Here is an 8,954-nt window from a genome sequence, read left to right on the forward strand (position 1 = left end):
TCATATCTTTTGCTTTTGCTTCTTTATTCCTGTTTCTTCAACCAATGAAAATTATTATTGCAATACTTTTCTTCTTTTCCAGAATTCTGAAAATACAAACTGCTACGTCACTGTTTCCTGCAATAGGAGACAAGAGTGAATTTGAAATATGCCTGTTATGTGTCTCTGGAGGGATATCAAGATAGACCAAAGAGGAAAAAAATCTACTCTTCCTTCTACCCATTTTTGTGACATAAAAAAAAAAGTTTGTTACAAACTAATTTATTCTTGGTTTAGTGGAGAGAAATTTTTTGCCATGCTTACTATTGCTTGCATTTCTGAATGTTTGTTTTGTCGATAAAATGGTGTGAACAGAAAGGTGAAATTTTCCACTCCAGGATTTTGTATTCTTTATTTGAGTTGCTAACAAAAGTATTTCCCTTGTCAATGGCCATCTAAAAAATTAACATAAACGGGATTACACGGCCTTATAAAGCCTGTTGCTCTTGAAAGAGTACAGTTCAGCTGCTGGCATTCAGGAGCTGAAACCACACACAAATTAGCTGCACATTTCTGAGTTATCAGCAAGTGTTGCTATGGGCACTGCTGGGGAAGAGCCAAATTTCAAATGAGGGGACTGTTGAAGAATAACAAACAAGACTTTTTTAATACAGAATTTGTATTTCTTCTGTGGGCAAACAGCTTTGAAAAACTTAAAACATAGTGTGTCCCATAGTCATAGGCACTTTTATCTGTCAAAGGTGCTTGTTACCAGTTCTACAGTGTTTTTGGTCTATTTTGTTCAGTATCTCGGCTATAAATCCCAAATGTCAACAAGCTTTGTTTCTTTTAAAAATCAGCTGTCTAAGGAGACAGAAGGAATGTCTGTCTTTTCAGTTTTTTGAAAAATATCAACCTCCAACCTTGTTTCCCAGTGAAGTGGGTTATTGTCATTATTCTAGAGGGTTTTTCTTACAGTGCAAAATTGAGGGTCTGGTGTTGCATTTACAGTCAGCAGGTGGTACTGCCAGTGAAAACTGACCATTCTTTATTTGGGGGTTGCAGTATGCTATCCCCATGCACCAGCCACCCTCTGTAGGGACAGTTGGGTGCTGTAGCATGTCAAAAATCCAAAATGGAGTAGTTCTTTTGACTTTCTTTGAGTGCCCATTGAATGAATCACTGCTACAGTAGGGCAAACTTTCACACAGAACATATCTATCAGGTTACTTTTGAGTATTTCCTTTCTCATTGTTGCTGTTTATTTTCCAAATATGTGCCTGAAAGAAGGGTCTTCCTTCTAATGCACATGTTCCTTTGACCTGATTTATTCAGTGAACTCCTTTGCAATATTTTGGACATTGAAAACACATTATTACAACACCACCTAGTAAAATGGAGAACAGCCCCAAATGTCATGCTACTCAGATAATATATTGTACATCATCAACCAAGTCCACATAATTGTCTCACTAGATGTAAGGGCCAGCTGCTAAAAATGTCTGGTGTCTTATGCAGAAATAATGCTCATATTTAACACTTTAATATGGCCTCATTTAGGTTTCCAGTAGCAAAATGTTGACGCCTTTCAGTTATTTCTGGGCACAAACAAAAGTCCTGAACCCCCAAAAGTCACATTAATGAGCTCCAGCTGCTCTCTGTCACCCTAGAGTGCATTGCACTAGGACACCACTTCTGCCATGGAGGATCTGGCTGATAAGAACCCTAATAAACCAATGTTTTTAAATGATTTGGTTCATTTTCTCAACACTTCTCTAGTTTGATTATTACATGCAATTTATAATTTAAAAAAGAGATGAAGCCAGTTTTCTACGCTCGTATTCAAGAACTACAAGCTGGTAGGGCTTGGTTTTCAAAAAGAAAGGTACACAATGAAAAAAACAAGCTGTCTGTGTGATGAGGTGCTTATGGTGATGGGGTTGGTTGCTAAAGCAGGGTGTTGCACTTTTATGGGTCCTTGGGTATATTCAGGCACACTGTTATGGCTTTCTCCTGCTATGCTGGTTTTTCTATATAGTGTGTATCCTGTATGTAGTGAACAGGATACATATGTGTAGTCACAAAAGCAGATCATTCTTGAAACCATGGCGCTTTCATATGACACAGAATTTTGGGCCTCTCAAGATCATGTTTTCCATTTTTAACCATCATACTTAACATATAAAACTGAGTGTGCCTCAGAGCTGAATTGGATATTCATTTAAACAAGTATTCAGCAGATTGCTGAGTAGAATCTCACGCAGTGTGCTTTTAGACCACCACAGTAACTGACTCTTCTTTCTCTGGACTTTTTTTCTGACAGCAATCCAGAATAAAAGAGGATTCTGAAAATACACAGAATATTGTATTTTCAAGCTTTTGAAAGTGCTCCTTCTCAGGAAATGCTCATGAACTGGTTCCTTAAAGAGCAACAAAACAATGGGGTCCAGAGAGACAATATATCATTGTCCTTTTAAGATAAAACAGTGAAATAATGACCAGAAATAGTTTATTTCCCAGGTGACATCCTCCAGTGGTGCGCCACCCAGCTTACTCATGTCTATATGTTATAGGCTTGAACAATGTCTCTTTGGTCCTGTTTACCTCGCCATTCCCACCATGTTTGGGGACTCCATTACATCACATGGTTCTCTAACCAGTTTTTTTAAAGAGTTTAGTCTTGCAGGGATTGAACCTTGTTTTAACTGTGTACCCTACCTGTGCCAGAGCCTTGGACTCTAGTGAGACAGCAGCATGTACTGGGGGCACAGTTGACATAATGCTCCTTCAGAGTGCAAGAGTGAAACATATCTTAGCTATGAGGACTACTGTGTTGTAACTTAGACCTCTAGCATGGAGTTACAGTAAAGATGGGACTCTGATGGTTCCAAGACATTTGACATGTTCTGTTAACAAGGTTCACTTCACAAATTTAGCTTATGCCAGGCTAGACTCTGGGCACTCTGTGATTATACCCATACCAGCTACAATGATGTATAAACAAGGCTGTTACTAGCAAGATTTGAGCCCAGTTTTCCAGACAATTGTGGGCAGAGATTTTTGGTCTGAGAGATTTTATTAAACTGTCCCCCTAGGCTCAATCTACGCTATGTTTATACCTATATTGTAGTCTAATCCCACAACTCATTTGTATTTGTCGTGTAGACAGGCTCGAACACCACCTGCGCAAAAAATATAAATCTACACTTGGGGGATTTCCTAGAGTGGTTGTCAGAAAAACATTCTGCTCACACTGCTAGCGACAGCCATGTTCTATATGTGGCTCTACCATAGCTAACTCAGTTCTGACCTCAGTGCAGTGTGGATTCAAAGCACTCCTGGTTTTGAAGCATCCACTGCTGTTGACCAGTGAACGCTGCATGAGGAATATGAGGCTCTCAGAGTGATAGGATTTAACAAACCACTCCAAACTCCCATTTTATATACACATGGGTCCCCATAGCATGTGTTCCAGGTAAATATTTTTAATTTAGACCATACTGCCTTTCCTCCCTGAACAATATTTCTGGTACTTATTTATCTTACTGCAGCACAAGAGCCAGTGAAGATAGTCAGGAGTTAATGAGGTGCATGTGATTTTTTGACAGTCATCTGGATAGAGAATTTTTTTATGCTACAATGTGCTGATGTATTCATCACCAAGAAATCTTTGAGCCGTTTCAATCATCTTTCATTATTTCCCAGGTTTGCTTTTCCCTACTCAAATATCTGCAAAAATCTTTTGAACTAACCAATTTCAGCTTCTTCACCTATTTATCCTTTCAAGTTTTAGGGTGAGATGTTCTAAAGCCCTCAGCACTGCCCTCATTCTGGTCCCATTGACATCAGTGGGAGTTTTACCATTGAGTGGGAGCAGTTTCCCAGACTTAAGCCATCACTGAGCTCTTCTGAAAATCCTGCCCTCAGTGTGTTATTTTTCCTTTTGCTTGCTTTATTTCAAATGCCTTCTAGTGGAAAAAAGTATTATGAGTATCATTATTTATATAGTGCTGTAGGTGTTACTGGTGCTTTATGAACGTATAGGAAGATAAAGTCCCTTGCCTGAGGACTTTTCAAACCACATGAGGTTAGCACAGATGCTAACAGATCGTGGTTGGGGAGGAAATGTAAGAGAAAGGATTGAAGTTACAGAAGAGAAGGAAGTGAATATTGCTCATTGTAGAGAATCTAATTGTTACGAAATATTACAAGTGACCTGTGTACTATGCCTGCAAATTGCAAAGTATTGTGGAATGTAAGACGCTTTTAAAACACACTTCACGCTGAGGTCTGAGTAGTCATGAACATATTGCTATAAAAGGTTTGGAATCCTTTCACATTGCATAGTATATAGCAATATTTGTGAAGTCTGCAGCTCTTTATAAAAGCTGCAGCAGTCTCAAGAGATAAATCCAGAAAAATATCCTGGGTGGAGAGAGGAAATCAAGGAATGATATACTTTTATAGAGCCTTTTTTGGAAAATTTCGGAGGAGTTCGCAAAAGCGGGTAGCTAGTATTCCTAGGTTACTGGTTTGCAATATGAGGCACAGAGAAGCAACGTGATGTGCTTGGTCACAGTGAGTCAGCTGCAGAACTAGGAATAGAATCCAAGTGACCTGACTCCCTGTTCTGGGCTGTAACCCCAGACCAGTTTTAGGACATGTTCCATAATCACAATTTTACAAAAAGACATGAACTATTTTTCTTTGCTTCTTATTTTTTATGTTAGGAGCCGCATGGCAACTTTTGTATTATCATTTATGTCTATAGAACTGCTTTTTTTTGTACTCAGCTAATACTTAGGTTTTTACTCCAGCGGTAGCAAATACTGACTGCACAGAAATATGTACAAGCTACTTACAAGTTTTGTTGTATTTTAAAATCCAAAACTCTCAATGGTGTGTACATTTAAAAAAAAAATAAAGTATATACCTCCTTATGGATACCAATGAACAATTTGCAGAAGTGTTTTTTATCCCCTGACAACCTGTGGAACTCATTGCCAGAGGGGATGCTGGGAAGACCAAAAGTATAACTGGGTTCCAAAAAGAATTAGATAAGCTCCTGGAGGGTAAGTCCCTCAATGGCTATTAGCCAAGTGGTCAGGGATGCAACCAAGTTGCAAAACCAGCTTTTCCTTTCCTGACCCTTTTTCTTGATGATGATGTAAGCAGAGTCTGAATGAGCTCTCCCTGACATCTAATGATGAGCTGTGGAAGAGGACTTCATTAGCTAATCTCATTTGCATGGGCACACACCCCTGCCTAGGTGCTCAGCATGAAGGGATTGCTTGCCCAAATGGTCACTTTTGGCTGGTGTGGGATCCCCAGTCTGCTTGGTTTGGGGGCAGGCGTAATAAAGGGAATCAAGGGCAGCATGACTCGAGGACATGAGAACTGTACTTGGCATGTCCCAATTGAGGGACTCACCCACAACTAAAGGGCACTCGTTAGGCAGGGGACATGGGTTCCAAAGCCAAGTGAGTAGAGAGAGGGTAGGGACAGGTTCTAGTGCCTGGTGGTGTGGGCCCTGCTGAAGGGTCCCAGATACCATTTGACCCTTTCTCTCCCTCTCTCTCTGTCCAATGTGTAATAACAGAGCTAATTTAGACTCAATTGAGAGTCTTGTTACTTGCTGCAGAACTGAAATGACTGATACCTAGGTCTAAGTATGACCTGCTTTGGGACAGTGTCTCTGATGTAAGAAACTGCCCAGTATGTGCCAGCAGTGAGGTTCCCCCACTAACAGCTGACATCACTGAGAGCTGAAATCACTGAGAGCTGTGTTAAATGGTGGGCCCTGAAGACATTTTGGTGAGAGGCCAGCAAGGTGGTTGGCGGAGAGGTGTGGTGAGCGGCCGGCGAGTGAATGGCGAGTGAGTGCCTGAGCAGCAGAGCAAGTAAGGTGCCTCCTTACCCCACCTCCACCCAGGGCAGGAGGTGAACTCTGCAGATGCACCTCTGAACTCTGGGGCTGCTCTGACCAAGGACAGCAACTCTGAGTGGGGAGCAGAGAAGGGATGGGCACGTGAAAATGGCTTTTGGGTTGCTGGATCTGAGTGGAAAAGGACTTTGCCCAACTTACTTGGGGGTGGGTCATTTGCTCATGGTTTGTTTGTGAACCCTGTTTGCATGTTTCCCCCAAATAATGCCAAGTTACTTCCCTCCTTTTATTAAAAGTTTTTGCTACACTCAGACTCTGTGCTTGCGAGAGGGGAAGTATTGCCTCTTGGAGGCGCCCAGCGGGTGATGTGTAATTGTCCCAGGTCACTGGGTTGAGGCTCGAGCTGACTTTATGTTGTATTGTTGAAAAGGAACCCCTAGATACTGAACCCAGCCCTTGTTGCTGCCAACTCTGGAACAATCAGTGAAATGTAGGAATGGAAGGGACCTCAGTAGGTCATCTAGTCCAGTCCCCTGCACTCAAGGCAGGACTCCGTAATAACTAGACCATTTCTCACAGGAATGATAAACAGTTCACTCATAAAGCTGCTAGGTTTGTCAAGTGGTTTTCTCCAACCAATCATAGATTAAGAAAGGAGAGAGACCAGTAGGAGACGGGGAAAGGAAATAGGTGCTCCTTTAGGGTTACCATACGTCCAGTTTTTCCCAGACATGTCCGGCTTTTCGGCAATCAAACCCCCGTCCGGGGGGAATTTGCCAAAAAGCCGAACATGTCCGGGAAAATGCCGGCCGGGCACTTCCCCTCCCACGGCGGCTCTGCTCCTCCCCTGACTCTTCGGCTCTGTTTAAGAGCCGAGCTGCCCGAGCGCTATGGGCTTCAGGCAGCCCCTTGCCTCCGGACCCCAGCCGCTGGCCGGGCACTTCCCCTCCCGGGCTCCGGCGGCGCAGGGTCCGGAGGCATGGGGGCTGCCCGAAGCCAGTAGCTCTGGGGCAGCTCGGCTCTTAAACAGAGCCGAAGAGTCAGGGGAGGAGCAGAGCCTCCGGCCGCGGTGACTCTGCTCCTCCCCGACTCTTCGGCTCTGTTTAAGAACCGGGCTGCCCGAGCACTACCGGGCAGCCCCCATACCTCCGGACCCTGCGCCGCCGGAGCCCGGGAGGGGAAGTGTCCGGCTGGAGGCGCAGGGTCCGGAGGCAAGGGGGCTGCCCGAAGCACAAGCGCTACCGGCTTCATGGTTTGCCAGGCAGCCTCCAGACCCTGCGCCCCCGGCTGGTCGCTTCCCCTCCCGGGCTCCAGCTGCGCTGGGGAAGCGCCGGCCGGGGGCGCAGGGTCTGGGGGCTGCCCGGCAAACCGTGAAGCCGGTAGCGCTCGGGTAGCCCTTTCCGCGTGGCTGGGAGTGGGAGGGAGGAGGGGTGGAGTTAGGGCGGGGCTGGGGTGGGAAATGGGCGGGGCCAGGATCCCGTGGAGGGTCCTCTTTTTTTTATTTGTTAAGTATGGTAACCCTAGTTCCTTCTTACAGTAATGGAGTGACTGGTGTCAGCTTTGTGATTCTTTCCTTGGGCAGGCGCTGTCACTAGTAGGTCAGTCAAGTTGGAAGCCTGTATTACAGGTGCGAAGTCAGTTCCTGGACTAAGTTTCCTCCCTCCCTTCTGGTAGCTGCAGCCACATGAGGCAGCATCAGTTGTGTAAACAAAATTCAAATCCAGGATTATTTAGGGTCTGGTGTTTAAGCCCAAGAAATACCAGGCACTGTAGGCATTGCACTTCCTGGGCCCTAACTGAACCGGAAAACAAAGAGAAGCCAAGAAATGGGAGGACACAAAACAAATAGAGAAAATGAAATCTCCTTCCTGCATTTCTGTCCCCAGAAAAGTACCCAGCCTGTCCAGAGCAATCCTTACCAGAGTTTAATAGTCTTTTTAACCCAAACAATATTCATAAACAAAGTGCCTTGAACACAACCTCAGAACATCTGTACAAAGCCCAGTTCTCATAGCAAAGTTCCTAGCATGCACTGGGCTTTCCTTAGCATAACTTAATTTAAGTGAATTTTTAGGCTTTGCTCGACATTCAAGGATAATAGTCCATAGGCCATAAATCCAGTAAGCATTCCATTGTCACAACACTCCCTTGGATACTGCATATTCAGAGCAGTAACTAATCCCCTCTCAATGTTCACTCTAATAAAAAAGTTGTATTGGAAGAGAGTGGTGCACACAAGCATTCATTTTGATTCAAGGCACCTCAGATTTAAATCTAAATCCTAATGAAGTAATGGTAGTAACTGGATACAGAGTTGGCAGAAACAGGGAAACACATGCTGATTGGAAACTTTCCCTAACAGAGTCTCTCTTTTCAATTTACTCCACATTATGTTTTGGGGGGGGGAATTGGGTGCTCAGCTGCCCTGCTGATCAACTCCTCCCTCTTCCCCAAGTGCCTCCAGCCTGCTGATGGACCCCTTCAAACAGATCCTCCCCCACAGTGCCGCCCACCCGCCAGTGACCAGCTGTTCAGTGACATGTAGGAGGTGCTCATGGGGAAAGGGAGGAGCGGGGGCAGGGCGTGCTCAGGGGAGGAGGCAGAAGGGATCAAGAGTGGAGTGGGGGTTTAGGGCAAGGGGTGAGGGTGGGGCCTGGGGTGGAGCAGGGATCAGACACCCCCTGAGAAATCACAAAGTCGGTGCTCTGAATATTAGTATTTAAATACATCCCTCCTAAGTCCACTTGCATATGAAATATTATATAACAGGGGTTTTTCCATGTCAGATCCATATCATGGCTCTGGTGCAGGCAATATCTGATACTTTATGGAAAAATTATTTTAAATGTTTTAAATCCATAACTGAGGGAACACTTCTGTCCTGATTTTTGCAACACCTTGTTGGGGAAAATCCCATAGAAAAAAAGAATTGGCATCAAAATTCCCTTCTTAGACATAGATTTTGCTATACATGATGGGAGTGCATCAAATGTGTGATTGTCCATGTTATTTCATGCTTCCTGATCTCTCTCTCAGGGCATGGCTACACTTGCAGATGTAGAGCACTTTGAGTTAAACCAGCCTTCATAGA

The 8,954-nt window shown here is 44.2% G+C and overlaps 1 protein-coding gene across 5 annotated transcripts in view; it reads left to right on the forward strand.

The window, feature by feature from the left end:
• The window catches only part of MTHFD1L (methylenetetrahydrofolate dehydrogenase (NADP+ dependent) 1 like), a 225,334-nt gene extending 220,405 nt beyond the window's left edge, over positions 1-4,929 (forward strand). For all 5 annotated transcript variants that reach the window (XM_008177401.4, XM_008177391.4, XM_008177396.4 and 2 more), the window contains one exon: positions 83-4,929. The gene's annotated coding sequence lies outside the window, so the exon portion shown is untranslated. The remainder of the gene's footprint in view (positions 1-82) is intronic.
• Positions 4,930-8,954: the final 4,025 nt, after the last annotated feature.

The sequence above is a fragment of the Chrysemys picta genome, chromosome 3 (genome assembly GCF_011386835.1).
Source record: "Chrysemys picta bellii isolate R12L10 chromosome 3, ASM1138683v2, whole genome shotgun sequence".
NCBI lineage: Eukaryota > Metazoa > Chordata > Testudines > Emydidae > Chrysemys > Chrysemys picta.